The following is a 17,279-nucleotide window of genomic DNA, read 5'->3' on the forward strand; positions in this document are numbered from 1 at the left end:
TACCATGTATCACAACAGTGCAATCTAAAACCAATCATGGAGATGGCACAGGGCTAGACAGCATTTTGTTTCACTGTGCATGGGGTTGCCATGACTTGGGGGCTGACTTGACAGAATTAACAATAAAAACAAGACCTATCTTACAAGAAATATAAAAGAAGTTCTCAAGAGAGAAAGGCAGTGATACAGAACAGAGAACTGGATCTACATGAAGAAAGGAGGAATACTAGAGAAGGAACAAATGAACCTGAAATCTTTTCCTTTTCTGAGTAGGAGTGGTACAGCAGTGGTGGTGAGGGTGAAGGTTGGCTGAGTGCTGGCACTCCTGGGAGGATGCAGGAGGGGCGCAGGGGTCTCAGCCTAGTCAGCCAGCTGAGGACTCCGGGGGTGGGCCACAGGCACCTCACTTCTGGAGGTGGAGGCTATAAAAGTGCTTTGGTTATTGCAGTGCTACATTTATGTGAGGAATTTTCATCATTGTCAGGGTAAGAGAACTTACGTTATGAGCCCATGTTTACATCCGATCTTCCTTTTGAGGCTTATTCTTGCGATGTTCTAATCTTTGTCAGATAAAAATGATATTGAGATTCCAGTGATAACTGAAACAACCCCCATTCTCAATGGGAACTGTGAGTCAGTAAAGAATTCTGAGTCTGTTAACCAAAGCACCAAGCCAGAGAATAAATTAGAATCTGTAGCTTCCACTCGGAAAACACCAAGGTCAAATCTTCCAATGATCCAATGACCCTGAGACTTCAGAATTCCTCCCTTTCAGGCATCACAGACTGCAGGCAGAGAGCCTGTTTCCAAAGATGTACCCCAGAGCAGATGAGGCCTAATGGGCAGCTGGGGCAAGTCATTACTCTCCTCAGCCTCAGCTAAAGTTGCCATAGTAGGACAAGGTATTCCACATGTCACTGAGAAGGCAGAGACTTTTCTTGGAATCCCCAGTCCCAGGGAAATTTTAACTCAAGTCCAATATGTATGAGGAGAGACAAATGCCAAAGAGAATGAAAATGCCTCCCCAATAGCTGGGTTGCTTGGTGTATTCTTGACGTATCTACTGATGTTTAGAACACAGGAAGGAGTGTTATCAGTGGAGGTTTGGATGCCCTAGAATTCACTGGGAAAAAGACAATGGATGTAACAGCTGAAGGTGATCCTGGATTTAAAAAAATCAAGGTTGTGATGAACCAGAATCCTACACTGTCTCAGGTTTTACGAAAGGCAAAGAAGAGAAGAACTATGGACCTCCGATGAAGTTACCATTGAAACTGACAAGAAAACTCATTATGGGCTACTCTCTGATGAATTTCAAGGCCTTTCTCATTTAGAAGCTCTGGCTATGCTTTCCTGAGAAAGTGAAATAAAGGTAAAATCTATCCTTAGTTCCTTGAGTAAAGAATTAGATACTCTAAAACATGAATTAGAGCATATCAAAGAGGCATTTTCCCTAACTGAGTTTTGTGAGGAAGAAAAAGAAAAGAAAAAAGGAGATGAATACTTTACCAAAGAGGTAACAGGTAACAAAACTGTTTTCCTAGCCGCACACCTCCTCCAAACCAGAAACACTGGCCAGAGCAAGAAATACTGCCTCCAAAAGGATCCAGACATCTCTTACCAAGCCTTTAGCACAGAAAGTAGTAGGGGAAAAAAAGTTGGAAGCGGAAAGTACTGAGCAAGTCAATAACAATGCAACAGAGGATATCCATACATTTGCATTCTGGAGCCTAGCAAAACTGACTGCCTGCTCAATTTAACTGTTCCACAAAACAGCAATGCTGGTTCTGCGTGGCCAGAAGCAGGAAGTGACAGCCATAGAATGGAGCAGAAAACCCTTTCCCAGGTGACACTTGTGCTGTGTAAAGAGTTGTCCACTGTCTACACAGTTCACCACCAAACGACTGCTAAGGTGGTGATCAAACAAAAGGCAGATTAGCCCGTTAATCACTGAGGTATTTCTTGAGACATCGGACAGCGCTTAATACATACAGGATGACTTTCAGCTACTCCTACCTGTACTGGAGATCTCTCTCCTTGAGATCAAGACTGAATCACCGAAGGCATGAGTTGCAGGTTCTGTGGTGTTTGTGAGAGTGATGAAGAAGAGATTTGACTTGATGTCACTTTCTTCTGGGTATGCTCCAGAGTTGAGGAAAAAGGGTTATTTTAAAACTGAAAAATCCTGGCAGGAGAGCAAGCTTAAAGAGAAAGTTTGTTGCCTTTACTGCTTGGCTGAAGTAGTCAGGCCCTTACTCTACTATTACTCATTGTTATAATTAAATTTGAAAACACCCTTTTATACAAAGTCTAAGGATAATGGCTCTAGATAAAGGTTAGTGGAGCACGCAGGCAAAAATGCTATTCTTTGACATGATACAAAACACTAACGATTTTGCCATGCATGTAACTAGTCTTTACCCAAGAGAGTAAGAATTTTGTATTCTAGAATTCACATGCTCGGCTTATTAATACCACCTACTTTTTCCTTTCTAGAATAATATCCCACCATTTGTCAGTTTGTTGTACTGTTGTGGCTTGCATGTTGTTGCAATGCTGGAAGCTATGCCATCAGAATTTCAAATACCAGTGGGGTCACTCTTGGTGGACAAGTTTCACCAGAGCTTCCAGACTAAGGCTAGGAAGGAGGACCTAGCAATCTACTTCCAAAAAAAAAAAAAAAAATGTATGTGTGTGTGTGTGTATGTATGTGTGTATGTATGTATATTTTAGCCAGTGGAAACACTGGTGGAACACTGTCTGATACAGTGCTGGAAGATGAGCCCCTCAGGTTGGAAGACAACTCGAAATCAGACCAGGGGAAGATCTGCCTCCTCAAAGTAGAGTTGACCTTAATGACGTGGATTGAGTCAAGCTTTTGGCACCTTCATTTGCTGATGTGGCACAACTCAAAATGAGAGGGGACAGCTGCAAACATAGCAGCAGTCAAGAAATCTGACTTCGAGTAACGATCTGTACTCTGATTAATGTAAAACTGAAAGATTTATTGAAAGAAGAGACAGCTCCAGCTGGGAATAGACTGACCTCCATGTGGTGGAATTTAGTAATTCAAAAACGGCAGAGGGGGAAACAATTTTATAGGAGGCAAAAAAATGAATATGAAACACGTTACTTGACTGGTATTTACAAGCTTAGATCACCAAAATATATTACTCGATTGGTAGTTCCTTTTAAGGCAGGGCTTCCAGTGGCAGGATTTGTAAAGGATGGATTCCTGTAGCAGAACTTGTTAGGACTTCCTGCGCCAAACCCTGTAAGGTGACTGGCTTAAAGAGATATACACCTATTTCTTTGGTTACAGTGTGGCATTTACACGGGTACGTGACAGGGAGGGGTCGCAGTGTAGTTACTTCACCATTTCCGGACATTCCTCTCTTAGAAACAGTACGGAAAGATGGCTGCCACTAGGGTGAAAACAGAACCAGCAAACAAGGAATCATACCCTATCCTCAAACTGGCCATTTTGGATCTCATTAGTCACCTCAATTTTTTTTTTAATTCCCTTACACAAATCACATGACATATTGTATTGGGCAGCTCTGCTGCAAAAGACCTCTTTAAAGTGTTAAATAGCGAAGATTTCACTTTGAAAACTAAGGTGCACCTAACTCAAGCCCTGATATTTTCAATTGCCTTAGGCATGCAAAAGCTGGACAGTGAATAAGGAATACCACAGAAGAATTGACGCATTTGAATTACGGTGTTGCCAAAGAATATTTAGTATACCCTGTACTGCCAGAAGAATGAACTCTGTCTTGGAAGACAGCCAAAATGCTCCTTGGAAGCGAGGATAGCGAGACTTCATCTCGCATACTTTGGACACATTATCAGGAAGGACATCATGCTTAGCAAAACAGAGGTTCAGTGAAAAAAGACGACCTTCAACAAGATGGACTGACACAGTGGCTGCAACAATGAACTGAAACAGTGACAATTATGAAGATGGCGCAGAATCGAGCGGTGTTTGTTCTGTTGTACACTGGGTCACTATGAGTCAGAACTGATTCGGCAGCACCTGAAAACAACAACAAAGAATAAGAAAACTGAGTATGTATAAACTCTGTAATGATTACCCTTTATCACATGAATTTTTGGAAATGATTAGGAAGTTGCATCTGCTCCTTTGTTCTTAGCAGATAATTGGCATTAAGGAGAAAGTTGTAGAATATTGTATTTGTAGACACATAAAATTAACTATTACAAAGTGTCCCTGGCTTCAAATAGCTTCCCGGCCCTCACCCTAGTAAGCTTCAAGTTATAGCTAAACCCACTTAACTGGATTCAAGACCAGTAAGTGCAACTTTAAGAAATGGTTTCGTGTTTGCAGATATTCTGTCTCTCCAGGATATTTTTCATGTATACCCTACACGCAGGACACGCAGGATAAATATTATAACAGCCAACTCCAAAGGAACTGAAGTTCTTTTAGTAATGGGTTTGTTATTGTCTGAATGTTTTTGAAGCTGACTTTATAGTCCCATAGAAATGATGTTCATTTATAAGAGGATTTAACCTATAAGACCCAATTTTTTTTCCTCATTCTTTAATGTATTCTTTAGCATGTTTTTAGATGTAACTTTTATCCTGAAGGTCTTAAGCTTCTTTTGCTCCATTCAACAACTTTAACTTAAGAGACTATTAAGGTGCCATCTTCCTAAAGGCTATTTTGGTACCCAATCTTTGTAAAAAGTTCTCCAACATTTTGTTTTTAATGACTCATTAACTTTGGAAAGCTCTTCAACTCATTTTCCAAAACCTTTGAAATTAAACTCAATAATTGTATCAAAAGTTTTTCTTATTCTTGAAATGATATTAAAAATAATTGCATGTTCAAAATAAGAGCAACAAACTACTCAGTGATTATAGCTTATGGATAAATAAAATGAATGACAAATATAGGATATATAAGGGGTGGCATAGAGGAATTGAGAGTACAATGTTATAAGCTAACTACACTACCTGTGAAGTGGTATAGTATTAAATGAAAATGGATTTAGATTAGCTGTAGATGTATACTGTAAGCCCCAGGGGAGCCGCTACAAAATAAGATAAAAAGACCAAAAACCAAACCAAACCCAGTGCCATGGAGTCAATTCCGACTCATAGCGACCCTATAGGACAGAGTAGAACTGCCCCATAGAGTTTCCAAGGAACGCCTGGCGGATTCAAACTGCCAACCCTTTGGTTAGCAGCCATAGCACTTAACCACTATGCCACCAGGGTTTCCAAAATAAAAAGAATTATGATTAATAGGCTAAAAGAGGAAAGAAAATGGAATCATATAAAATGCTCGATTAAAATCAGAGAAGGCAGATGAGGAGGGTGTCATGGATTGAATTGTGTCCCCCCAAAATATCTGTCAAATTGGCTAGGTCATGATGCCCTTGTATGATGGTATGATTGTCTACCATTTTATCATCTAATGTGATTTTCCTATGTACTGTAAATCTTACCACTATGATGTAATAAGATGGATTAGCAGCAGTTATACTGATGAGGCCTGCAAGACTGGATAGTGTCTTAAGCCAATCTCTTTTGAGATATAAATGAAAGCAGTGAGCAGAGAGATATGGGAACCTCATACCACCAAGAAAGCAGCACTAGGAGCAGAGTGTGTTCCTTTGGACCTGAGGTTCCTGCATTGAGATGCTCCCAGACCAAGGGAAGACTGATGACAAGGATCTTCCTCCAAAGCCGATGGAGAGAAAAAGCCTTCCCCTGGAGCTGGTGCCCTGAATTTGGACTTCTAAGCCTACTAAACTGTGAGAGAATGAACTTCTCTTTGTTAAAGCCGTCTACTTGCGGTATTTCTGTTATAGCAGCACTAGACGACTAAGACAGAGGGGAAAACAAGAAAACAAACACAGAACAAGGGCAAAGAATACAAAACAGTTACAAATATGGTAGATACTCATCCAGCTACATCAAAGATCAATTTAAATATGAATGATCTAAATGCACCAATTAAAGCACAATGACAGTGGATCAAAAAAGAAACACAAAACAGAAAATCACGTTCTACAAGAAATTTACTTTAAATGTAAAGACACAGATTAAAACAACGGAGAAAGATATACCATGCTAACACAGATGTTTTCTCCAGAAAAGATGAAGAACTTACATTAATTTCAGATAAAATCAACTTCAGAACAAGGGAACTGATCAGAAAGGCATTACATAACAATAAGGGGGTCAGTTCTCCAAGAAGCCATTACAATCTTTAATGTGTATGCAGCTAACAACAGACCATCAAAACAAGGAAAGCAAAAACAAAAGGAAAGAAAAACAGACAAATCTACTATTACACATGGAAACTTCAACATCCCTTTTATCAAAAATTAACAAATCAATCAGGCAGAAATTCAGTATACAGTTGAAATGAATAGCACTATCAGTCAACTAGAGCTAATCAACATTTATAGACTACTTCACCCAACAACACAGAATACATATTCTGCTCAAGTGCACATGGAAACATTCACCAAGGCAGACCATAATCTGGGCCACAAAATATACCTCAACAGATTTTTTAAGAACAGAAATCATACAAAGTCTGCTCTGAAACCACAATGGAATTAAACTAGAAATCAGTAACAGAAAGATGGAAAAATCCCCAAATATCTGTAGATTAAACAACACATTACTAAATAAAACATGGGTCAAATAAGAAGTCTAAAAAAAAAAACCTGAATGAGAATGAAAATACTTAGATTTGTGGAATTCATGAAAGCCGTGCTTAAAGCAAAATTTATAGCACTTAATGCATTATTAGAAAAAAGGGAGATCTAGGAGGCGGGGCCAAGATGGTGGAGTAGTTAGACACTTCCTGTGTTCCCTCTTACAGAAAAGACCCCAAAAAGCAAGTGAACCGATTATATGTGACAATCTAGGAGGCCTGAACATCAAAGGCAAAGTTGAGGAATCAGACTGAGGGGCAAGAGGAGGGACAGACGGTTCAGAGGCAGCATCGAGTTGCCACACCTGGCCCAGCAGGAACCCTGAAGGCTCGATCGACTGACCTGTGTAGTGAGGCAAGCAGTGGCTCTCAGAACGCGTATCCCATATCAGGAGAGGCCAAGTGGTGGAGTCTGCTCAACCCTCCAGAACCAGCGAGAAGAGGTAATCGGTAAAAGATAAGTACATGCGTCTAACCTTCCACAAGGAGCAAAAAATATCCCCTTTGGGAAGAACCTCTCTCCTATTTACCTGCACCTTCCCTGCTCTACACTGGGTCTGAGGCAGCTTCAGAGGCTGCCTCATCCCCTGGGCTGGAAGTAGGACCTATGACACACCCTTAGAAATTTTTCCAGCTTTGGACAGGGAACAAATTAACAGGAAAAAATAATCTGCTCGCTCTCCTAAGCCGGGAACACACGGAAGGCAAAGCCCCTTTGCCTAGGCACAAGCATAAGTGCTCCATGGACTCTAAATACCTTTCACCCCTGCACAGACCTGGGTGAGCCCATTTCGACAGCATAGGCCCTTATTGGCACAGTACCACAGGGAATGCACCTGAAGCCTACTTTCAACTGTATCAACAAGAAGGAGGAGTGGCAGATTTGTGGCATCTGACAGCGCCCTGCCTATTAAGCAGGGTCCTCACCTACCCACATCAGGGACCGGAGGACTGGTGGCTCCACCAAGACCACCTAGCCACCCATGACAGTGGTCAAGAATAAGTGATGCTACCCAAACCTTACAGTAACAAAATTAGTTGCCCACAGTCCAGATGCAAAACCCACCTACTTACGCGCTCTACGGAACAAGAACACGCTTCCCTCCCACTCAGGGGCAGCTGTCAGCCCCCTAAATTGTGCAGCACATGGCCCCCTACAGCAGCCACATGCCTGTGTCTACAACAATCACCCTAGCGCATCTAGGATTGTAGCTGAAAGCCTGTACCACACACTTGGTTACTTAACATCTGGACACTTGAACTGAATCCACACAAGAAAAGTAAAAGGACTTGTGGGCTCACATACCTAGTAACAGCTCTAACCACCTGATGACAGGATGTGAGAGATTCAAAGACACGAATAATCAAACTAGCTCACACAACCAGGCTATTAGTGCATATCAAAACAAAACAAAAAGCTAGGACACAGTAAGCAAACACAAAATAAATAACTTATTGATGGCTTGGAAACAACAGTCAATACCAAATCACAAAGAAGAGGGAGACCATGATGGCTTCGGCAAGTCACCAAAACAAAGAAACAAAAACCTTCCAGAGGAAGATAACTTTTTAGAAATACTGGAGGTAGAATTCAAAAGATCAATATACAGAGATCTTCAGATCAGGCGAAACGCAGAACAAGCCAAGGAATATACAGATAAAGCAACAGGGAAGCAAGAATCCAGAGGGACAGCAAGCAGAAATCCAAAAGATCAACAATAAAATTTCAGAGTCAGACAACTCAATAGAAAGTCGTAGGAGCAGAACTGAGGCAATGGAAGTCAGAATAAGTGAGAATGAAGATAAAGCAAGTGACACCAACTTATTTGAGGAAAAATCAGATAAAGGAATTAAAAAAAAAAAAAACGAAAAAGTCCTAAGAATTATGTGGGACTCTGTCAAGAGGAATAATCTATGAGTGACTGGAGTACCACGACAGGGTGTGTGTGTGTGGGGGGGGTTGTGACAGAAAATACAGAGAGAATTGTTGGCAGAAAACTTCCCTGATATTGTGCAACATGAGAAGATATCTATCCAAGAAGCTCACTGAATCCCACACAGGGTAGATTCCAAAAGAAAGTCACCAACATATATCACAAGCAAACTTGCCAAAACCGAAGATAAAAGAATTTTAAGAGCAGATAGGGATAAACAAAAAATCATCTACAAAGCAGTCAATAAGACTAAGTACTGACTACTCAGCAGAAACCATGCAGGCAAGAAGGCACTAGGATGACATATATAAAGTCTTGAAGAAAAAAAATGCCAGCCAAGAATTACATACCCAGCAAAACTGTCTTTCATATATGATGGTGAAACAAGGGCATTTCCAGATAAACAGAAGTTAAGGGAATTTGTAAAAACCAAACCAAAATTAAAATAAATACTAAAGGGAGTCCTCAAGTTAAAGTATCAATAACATCAGGTAACAATCCAAGACTAGAACACAGGACTGAACAACCAGACATCAACCAAGATGAGGAAGCCACAAAAATAAAGCTAAACACTGGAAGTACGGCAACAGAGATCAATATGTAAAAACTGACGCACTAAAAAAGAGGGACTAAATAATGTAGTCACAGGTCTTTCACATGGAGAGGAAGTCAATGCATTATAGGAAATAAAACATCGGTTTAAACTTAGAAAAATAAGGGGAATTATTAAGGTAATCACAAAGGAAACTAACAATCCTACACATCAAAATAAAAATCAAGAAAAACAAAGATTCAGCAAATACGAAATCAAAAACAATGAAAAGAAAATACAAAAAGAAAATCAACTCAGCACAAAAAATTAAGTGGAATAAAGAAACTGTCAACAATACACACACACACACACAAATACATCAAAATGACAGCACTAAATTCATACCTATAATAATTATGCTGAATGTACACAGACTAAATGCACCAATAAAGAAACAGAGAGCAGCAGAACAGATTAAAAAACACAATTCGTCTACACGGTGCCTACAAGAGACACACCTTAGACTCAAAGACACAAACACTAAAACTCAAAGAATAAATATATATGTGAAGCAAACAACAATCAAAGAACAAAAGGAGTAGTAATATTAATCTCTGACAAAATAGACTTCAAAGGAAAATCCATCAAAAAGGATAAGAAAGGATACTATGTAATCATTAAAGGAACAATAGAAAAGGAGGGCATAACCGTAATAAACAGTTACACACCCAAAAACAGGACTGCAAAATACATAAAACAAACATTGAAAACAGAAACGGACAGCTCCACAATAACAGTACAAGAATTCATACCACTTTCAGTGAAGGACAGAACATCCAGAAAGAAGCTCAATAAACACACGGAAGAGCTAAACACCATGACCAATCAACTTGATCTCATAGACATATACAGAACACTCCACCCAAGACAGCCAAATATACTTTCTTCTCCAATGCACATGGACCATTTTCCAGAACAGACCATATATTAGGCCACGAAGTAAGCCTTGACAGAATCCAAAGCATCTTTTCTGATCATAAAGTCATAAAAGTAGAAATCAGTAACAGAAAAAGCAAAAAAAAAAAAAAAAAAAAATCAAATACTTGGAAAATGAATAACTCCTCCCTCAAAAACTACTGGGTTATAGAAGAAATTAAGGACAGAACAAAGAAATTCATAGAATCAAAAGAGAATGAAAACACACCCTACCAGAACTTTTGGGACACAGCAAAAGCAGTGCTCAGACGTTAATTTATAGCAATAAATGCACACATACAACAAACAGAAAGGGCCAGAATCAAAACATTAACCCAACAATTCAAAAAAAACAGAAAGAGAGCAGCAAAAGAAGCCCTCAGGTACCAGAAGAAAGGAAATAATTAAAATTAGAGCAAAATTAAGTGAAACAGAAAAACAATTCTAAGTGTTAACAAGACCAAAAGTTGGCTCTTGGAAAAGACCAACAAAATTGATAAACCATTGGCCAAACTAACAAAAGAAAAACAGGAGAGGAAGCAAATAACCCAAATAAGAAATGAGATGAGCGACATCACAACAGACAGAACTGAAATTAAAAGAATCATGAAACAATACTATGAAAATTTGTACTCCAAAAAACTTCAAAACCTAGACGAAATGGACAAATTTCTAAAAACACAGTACCCACATAAATTAACACAAATAGAGGTAGAATAACTAAATAAACCTATAACACAAGAAGAGACTGAAACAGTAATTTTAAAACTTGTAAAAACAACAACAACAAAAGCCCTGACCCAGATGGCTTCACTGGAGAATTCTACCAAGCTTTCAGAGAAGAGTTAACACCACTACTACTAAAGGTATTTCAGAGCATAGAAAAGGATGGAATACTCCCAAACTCATTCTATGAAGCCAGCATAACCCTGATACCAAAATCAGGTAAAGACTCCACAAAAAAAGAAAACTACAGACCGACATTCCTCATGAATACAGATGGAAAAATCCACAAGAAAATTCTAGCCAACAGAATTCAACAACATATCAAAAAAATAATTCACCATGTCCAAGACGGATTCATACCAGGTATGCAGGGATGGTTCAACATTAGAAAAACAATCAAGGTAATCCCTCATATAAATAAATCAAAAGACAAGAACCACATGATCTTATCAATTCACGCAGAAAAGACATTTGACAAAGTCCAACACCCATTCATGATAAAAACTCTCAGCAAAATAGGAACAGAAGGGAAAGTCCTCAGCATAATAAACAGCATTTATACAAAGCCACAGCCAACATCATCCTAAATAGAGAGAGTCTGAAAGCATTCCCCTTGAGAACCCGAACCAGAAAAGGATGCCCCTTTATCACCACTGTTATTCAACATTGTGCTGGAGGTCCTAGCCAGAGCAATGAGGCAAGAAAATGAAATAAGGGACATTGAAACTGGTAAGGAAGAAGTAAAAGTACCCCTGTTGGCAGATGATATGATCTTACACATAGAAAACCCCAACGAATCAACAAGAAAACTATTAGGATGAATATAAGATTTTGGCAAAGTATCAGGATACAAGATGAACATAAAAAAATCAGCTGGATTCCTCTACACCAACAAAAACAACTTCAAAGATAAAATCGCCAACCAGTATCATTTACAATAGCGCCCAAGAAAAGAAAATACTTAGGAATAAATCTAACCAGAGACATAAAAGACCTATACAAAGAAAACTATAACACACTACTGCAAGAAACCAAAAAAGACCTACATAAGTGGAAAAACGTACCTTGCCCATGGATCAGAAGACTCAACATTGTAAAGTCTATTCTACCCAAAGCGATCTACAGATACAATGCAATCCCAATCCAAATTCCAGTGGCATTGGAATTCAACTTCCAACGGAAAGGGAAGAGGCCCTGGATAAGTAAAGCACTACTGAAGAATAAAAACAAAGTGGGAGGCCTCACACTACCTGATTTCAGAAACTATTATATGCCACAGAAGTCAAAACAGCCCGGTATTGGTACAACAACAGATACATAGACAAATGGAACAGAATTGAGAATCCAGACATAAATTCATCCACCTATGAGCAGCTGATATTTAACAAAGACCCAAAGTCTATTAAATGAAAAGACAGGCTCTTTAACAAATGGTGCTGGCATAACTGGATATTGATCTGCAAAAAAACAAAGCTAGACCCAAACCTCACACCATGCACAAAAACTAAGTCAAAATGGACCAAAGACCTAAATATAAAATCCAAAACGACAAAGATCATGGAAGAAAAAACAGAGACAACTCTAGGAGCCCTAATACATGGTATAAACAGAATACAAAACATTACTAACAATGCATAAACACCAGAAGAGAAACTGGGAACTCCTAAAAATCAAACACTTATGCTCATCGAAAGGCTTCACCAAAAGAATAAAAAGACAACCTACAGGCTGGGAAAAACTTTTTGGCTATGACAAATCTGATCAACGTCTAATCTCTAAAATCTACAAGATACTGCAAAACCTCAACAACAAAAAGAAAAATAACCCAATTAAAAAATGGACAAAGGATAGGAACAGGCACTTCACCAAAGAAGACATTCAGACAGCTAAGAGATACATGAGGAAATGCTCACGACCATTAGCCATTAGAGAAATGCAAATCAAAGCTATGATGAGATACCATCTCACCCCAACAAAAAAAGGCTAGCATTAATCCAAAAAACACAAAATAACTGTCGGAGAGGTTGTGGAGAGACTGGAACACTTATACACTGCTGGTGGAAAGGTAAAATGGTACAACCACTTTGGAAATCGATTCAGCACTTCCTTAAAAAGCTAGAAATAGAAATACAATACGGTCCAGCAGTCCCACCCCAAAGAATGTATCCTAGAGAAATAAGGGCTGTCACACAAATAGATATATGCACACCAATGTTCACTGCAGCACTGTTCACAACAGCAAAAAGACGGAAACAACCTAGGTGCCCATCAATGAACGAATGGATAAATTATGGCATATTCACACGACGGAATACTATGCAATGACAAAGAACGATGAATCCGTGAAACATCTCATAGCATGGATGAACTTGGAAGGCATTATGCTGAGTGAAATCAGTCAGTCGCAAAAGGATAAACATTTTATCAGACCACTAATATAAGAACTTCAGAAAAGAAGAAAACATTCTTTGATGGTTGTAAGGGTGGGGAGGGATTATCTTAGGTGACAGAAAAGATAACACACACACAGTACAGGGAAAGTCAGCACAGCTGGACTAAACAAAAAGCTAGGAAATTTCCTGAATAAAACCAAACACTTAAGAGGGACAGAGTACCATGGGCAAGGGTCTGGGGACCATGGTTTTAGAGGGCATCTAGGTCAATTGGCATAACAAAGTTTATTAAGAAAATGTTCTGTATCCCACTTTGGTCAGTGGCATTTGGGGTCTTAAAAGCTAGCGAGCAGCCATCTAAGATGTATCAACTGATCTGAACCCAACCAGAGCAAAGGAGAATGAAGAACACCAAAGATACAAGGAAAATATTAGCCCAAGAAACAAAAAGGGCCACATAAGCCAGAGACTCCATTAGCCTGAGACCAGTAGAAGTTTGTGGTGCCTTGTTACACCAATGACTGCCCTGACAGGGAACATAACAGAGTCCCTGATGGAGCAGGAAAAAAGTGGGATGCAGAACTCAAATTCTAGTAAAAAGATGAGACTTAATGGCCTGAGACTGGAGGAACCCCAGAAGACATGGACCCCAGACTCTCTGTTAACCCAGAACTAAAACTATTCCAGAAGCCATCTCTTCAAAGATTAGACTGGAGCATAAGACATAAAATGATAACGCACGAAGAGTGCGATTCTTAGTTCAAGTAGATACATGTGACTAAATGGGTAGCTCCTTCCCTGAGGCAAGATGAAAGGCTGAAAAAGGCAGGAGCTGGTTGAATGGATGTGGGAAATTAGAGGTGGAAAGGAGCAGCATCATGATAAATTATAGGGATAGCAACTAGGGCTACATAATAACGTGTGTATAAACTTCTGCAAGAGAAACTAACTTGAGCTGTAAATTTTCACTTCAAACACAATAAAAAAAAGGGAGACCTAAAGTCTCACTATAATGTCAGTTTGTCATACTGCAGTGGCTTGCATGTTGCTGTGATACTGGAAGCTCTGCCAGTGGTATTTCAATTACCAGCAGGTTCATCCATGGTAGACATACTTTAGCAGAGCTTTCAGATTAAGACAACTAGGAAGAAGGGCCAGACAGTCTACTTCTGAAAAAATTTGACAGTTAAAGCCTTATGAATAAAAGCAGGACACTGTGTGATAAAGGGCTGGAAGATGAGCCTCTTGGGTTGGAAGGCACTCCAACTACAACTGGGGAAGAGCTGCCCCCTCAAATTAGTCGACCTTAATGATGTGGAAGGAGTCAAGCTTTTGGGGCCTTCATTTGCTGATGTGGCATGACACAAAATAAGAACGTTGCTGCTGTTTTTCTTAGGTCCCGTCAAGTCGGTTCTGACTCATAGAGACCCTATGCACAACAGAACGAAACACTGCCCGGTCCTGTGCCATCCTCACAATCATTATTATGCTTAAGCTCACTGTTGCAGCCACCATGTCAATCCACCTCGTTGAAGGTCTTCCTCTTTTCTGCCGACCCTGTACTCTGCCAAGCATAATGTCCTTCTCCAGGGACTCATCCCTCCTGACAACATGTCCAAAGTATGTAAGACGCAGTCTTGCCATCCTTGCCTCTAAGGAGCATTCTGGTCGCACTTCTTCTAAGACAGATTTGTTCATTCTTTTGGCAGTCCATGGTATATTCAATATTCTTTGCCAACACCACAATTCAAAGGCGTCAACTCTTCTTCAGTCTTCCAGCTTTCACGTGCATATGATGCGATTGAAAATACAATGGCTTGGGTCAGACGCACCCTAGTCTTCAGGTGACATCTCTGCTCTTCAACACTTTGAAGAGGTCCTTGTAGCAGATTTGCCCAATGCAAATGCATCTTCTGATTTCTTGACTGCTACTTCCATGGCTGTTGATTGTGGACCCAGGTAAAATGAAATCCTTGACAACTTCAATTTTTTCTCCATTTATCATGATGTTGCTCATTGGTCCAGTTATGAGAATAAGCAGCGGTAAACATGCATTAATAATCAGAACATGGAATGTACGAAGAATGCATCTAGGAAAATTGGAAGTTGTCAAAAATTTAATGGAATGTATAAAGATCAATATCCTAGGCATTAGTGAGCTGAAGTGGACTGGTATTGGCCATTCTGAATCAGACAATCATATGGTCTACTATGCTGGGAACAACAATTGAACAGGAATGGTGTTGCATTCGATAACAAAAAGAACTTTTCAAGATCTATCCTGAAGTACAATGCCACTAACCATTTGGCTACAAGGGAATCAAATTTACGCACCAACCACTAATGCCAAAGATGAGGAAATTGAAGATTTTTACCAACTTCTGCAGTCCGAAATTGATCCAACATGCAATCTACATGCACTGATAATTACTGGTGATTGTAATGCAAGGTTGGAAACGAAGGAAGAGGATTGGTAGTTGAAAGACATGGCCCTGGTGATAGAAACGATGCCGGAGATTACATGATAGAATTTCATCATTGCAAATTCCTTTTTTCAACATAAATGCTGACTACGCACGTAGACCTCACCTGATAGAAAACACACAAACAGATCGACTGCATTTGCAGAAAGAGATGATGGAAAAGCTTAATATCATCAGTCAGAACAAGGCCAGGGACTAACTGTGGAACAAACCATCAACTGCTTATATGCAAGTTCAAGTTGAAGTTGAAGAAAATTAGAATAAGTCCACGAGAGCCAAAGTAAAACCTTGATTATATTCCACCTGAATTTAGAGCCTATCTCAAGAACAGATTTGACGCACTGAACACTAACAACGGAAGACCAGTCAAATTGTAGAATGATATCAAGTATACCGTATGTAAAGAAAGAAAAACATTATTAAAAACACAAGAAAAAAAAAAAAAGACCAAAACAGATGTCAGAAGAGACTCTGAAACATGCTCTTTAATGTAGGGTAGCTAAAGTGAATGAGAGAAATGATGAGATAAAGGACCTGAAATAACAAAGCAAAATTATGAAAAGTGTAAGACCTGGAGTTAGAAAACCAAAAGGGGGCCTTTGGCCAACATCGCGCCATAGACAGAAGCACCATGCTGTCCCTCCACAGCAAAGACCCGAAAAACTAAGTAAAACAGAGATAAAAGCCAATCCTGGAACTCGAAGTGTCAAATGAAGAGATAAAGAACCCAGCCAAGCACCAAATGGAGTAAGAAACTGACACAGAACAGAGAGCAAGGAGAGATACATGCGGAGGTCCCCTATCAGCAAATGCAGCACAGATGTGACATCTTGGACTCCTGTTGGGAGATCAGCGGACAGAGAGCACGGGAAAGCAGCTTCACAGAGCTCCCAGCAGGAGACAAAGCACTCGGGAACCGGCGATACACGCCTTCCACCTCCCATCCCCTCCCTGTTGCTCTACCTCCACACTTCATGCCTGGCAGTGGTGGCTCTGCTGGCCCGGAAGAGCAGCGACCTTGCTGCTTGGATTAGCTCCACTCACATTGGAGATCAGTGGACAGGGATTACAGGATAGCAGCTTCACGAAGTTTGCAGCAGGAGACAGAGCACCCAGTAACCAGCAATATATGCTTTCCTAACCCCCACACTTCTTCCCCAAGCCCCCTCGCCCCCTCTGCTTCCCGCTGGCCACAATCTCTTGGCTGGGAGGCAACTGCTTTGGCCCCAGGCTGCTTGGATTCACTTCACCCACAATGGCTGGCTCCTTGAGTGCCATTTGTTGCTGATGTTGCTTTTTTCTGTTTCTTTTGGTTTCTTCCAAGACTCCCACCACCTCCCCATCCTTTCCCTTGAACACCTGGCTCCATGTGCCATTCTTGCTCCTTTCTTGAAAGCCTGTGATGCACCACTCGACTGGGGAACCACACCCGAGGCCTGTGACACCACACTGGTGGGATCCCTGGGTTTTTTTTTTTTTGCTTGGTTTGTTTTCTTTTTCTTTTCGCAGCTTGGGAGCCCCTTCTAGCCAGGCTGCACC

General features: G+C 40.2%; 1 protein-coding gene and 1 pseudogene across 19 annotated transcripts in view; one reads left to right on the forward strand and one right to left on the reverse strand.

Moving 5' to 3' along the window:
• Positions 1–17,279, reverse strand: part of LOC100676467 (zinc finger protein 596-like) — a 117,633-nt gene that overhangs the window by 38,649 nt on the left and 61,705 nt on the right. For 11 of the 19 annotated variants that reach the window (XM_064272607.1, XM_064272606.1, XM_064272595.1 and 8 more), the window contains one exon: positions 2,017–4,036. The exons of 4 other annotated variants lie outside the window; for them this stretch is intronic. The gene's annotated coding sequence lies outside the window, so the exon portion shown is untranslated. The remainder of the gene's footprint in view (positions 1–2,016; positions 4,037–17,279) is intronic. 4 more of the 19 variants (XM_064272601.1, XM_064272600.1, XM_064272599.1 and 1 more) reach the window with 2 other exon arrangements.
• Positions 1,057–2,069, forward strand: LOC100676186 (protein FAM114A2-like; annotated as a pseudogene).

The sequence above is a fragment of the Loxodonta africana genome, chromosome 19 (assembly GCF_030014295.1).
Source record: "Loxodonta africana isolate mLoxAfr1 chromosome 19, mLoxAfr1.hap2, whole genome shotgun sequence".
NCBI lineage: Eukaryota > Metazoa > Chordata > Mammalia > Proboscidea > Elephantidae > Loxodonta > Loxodonta africana.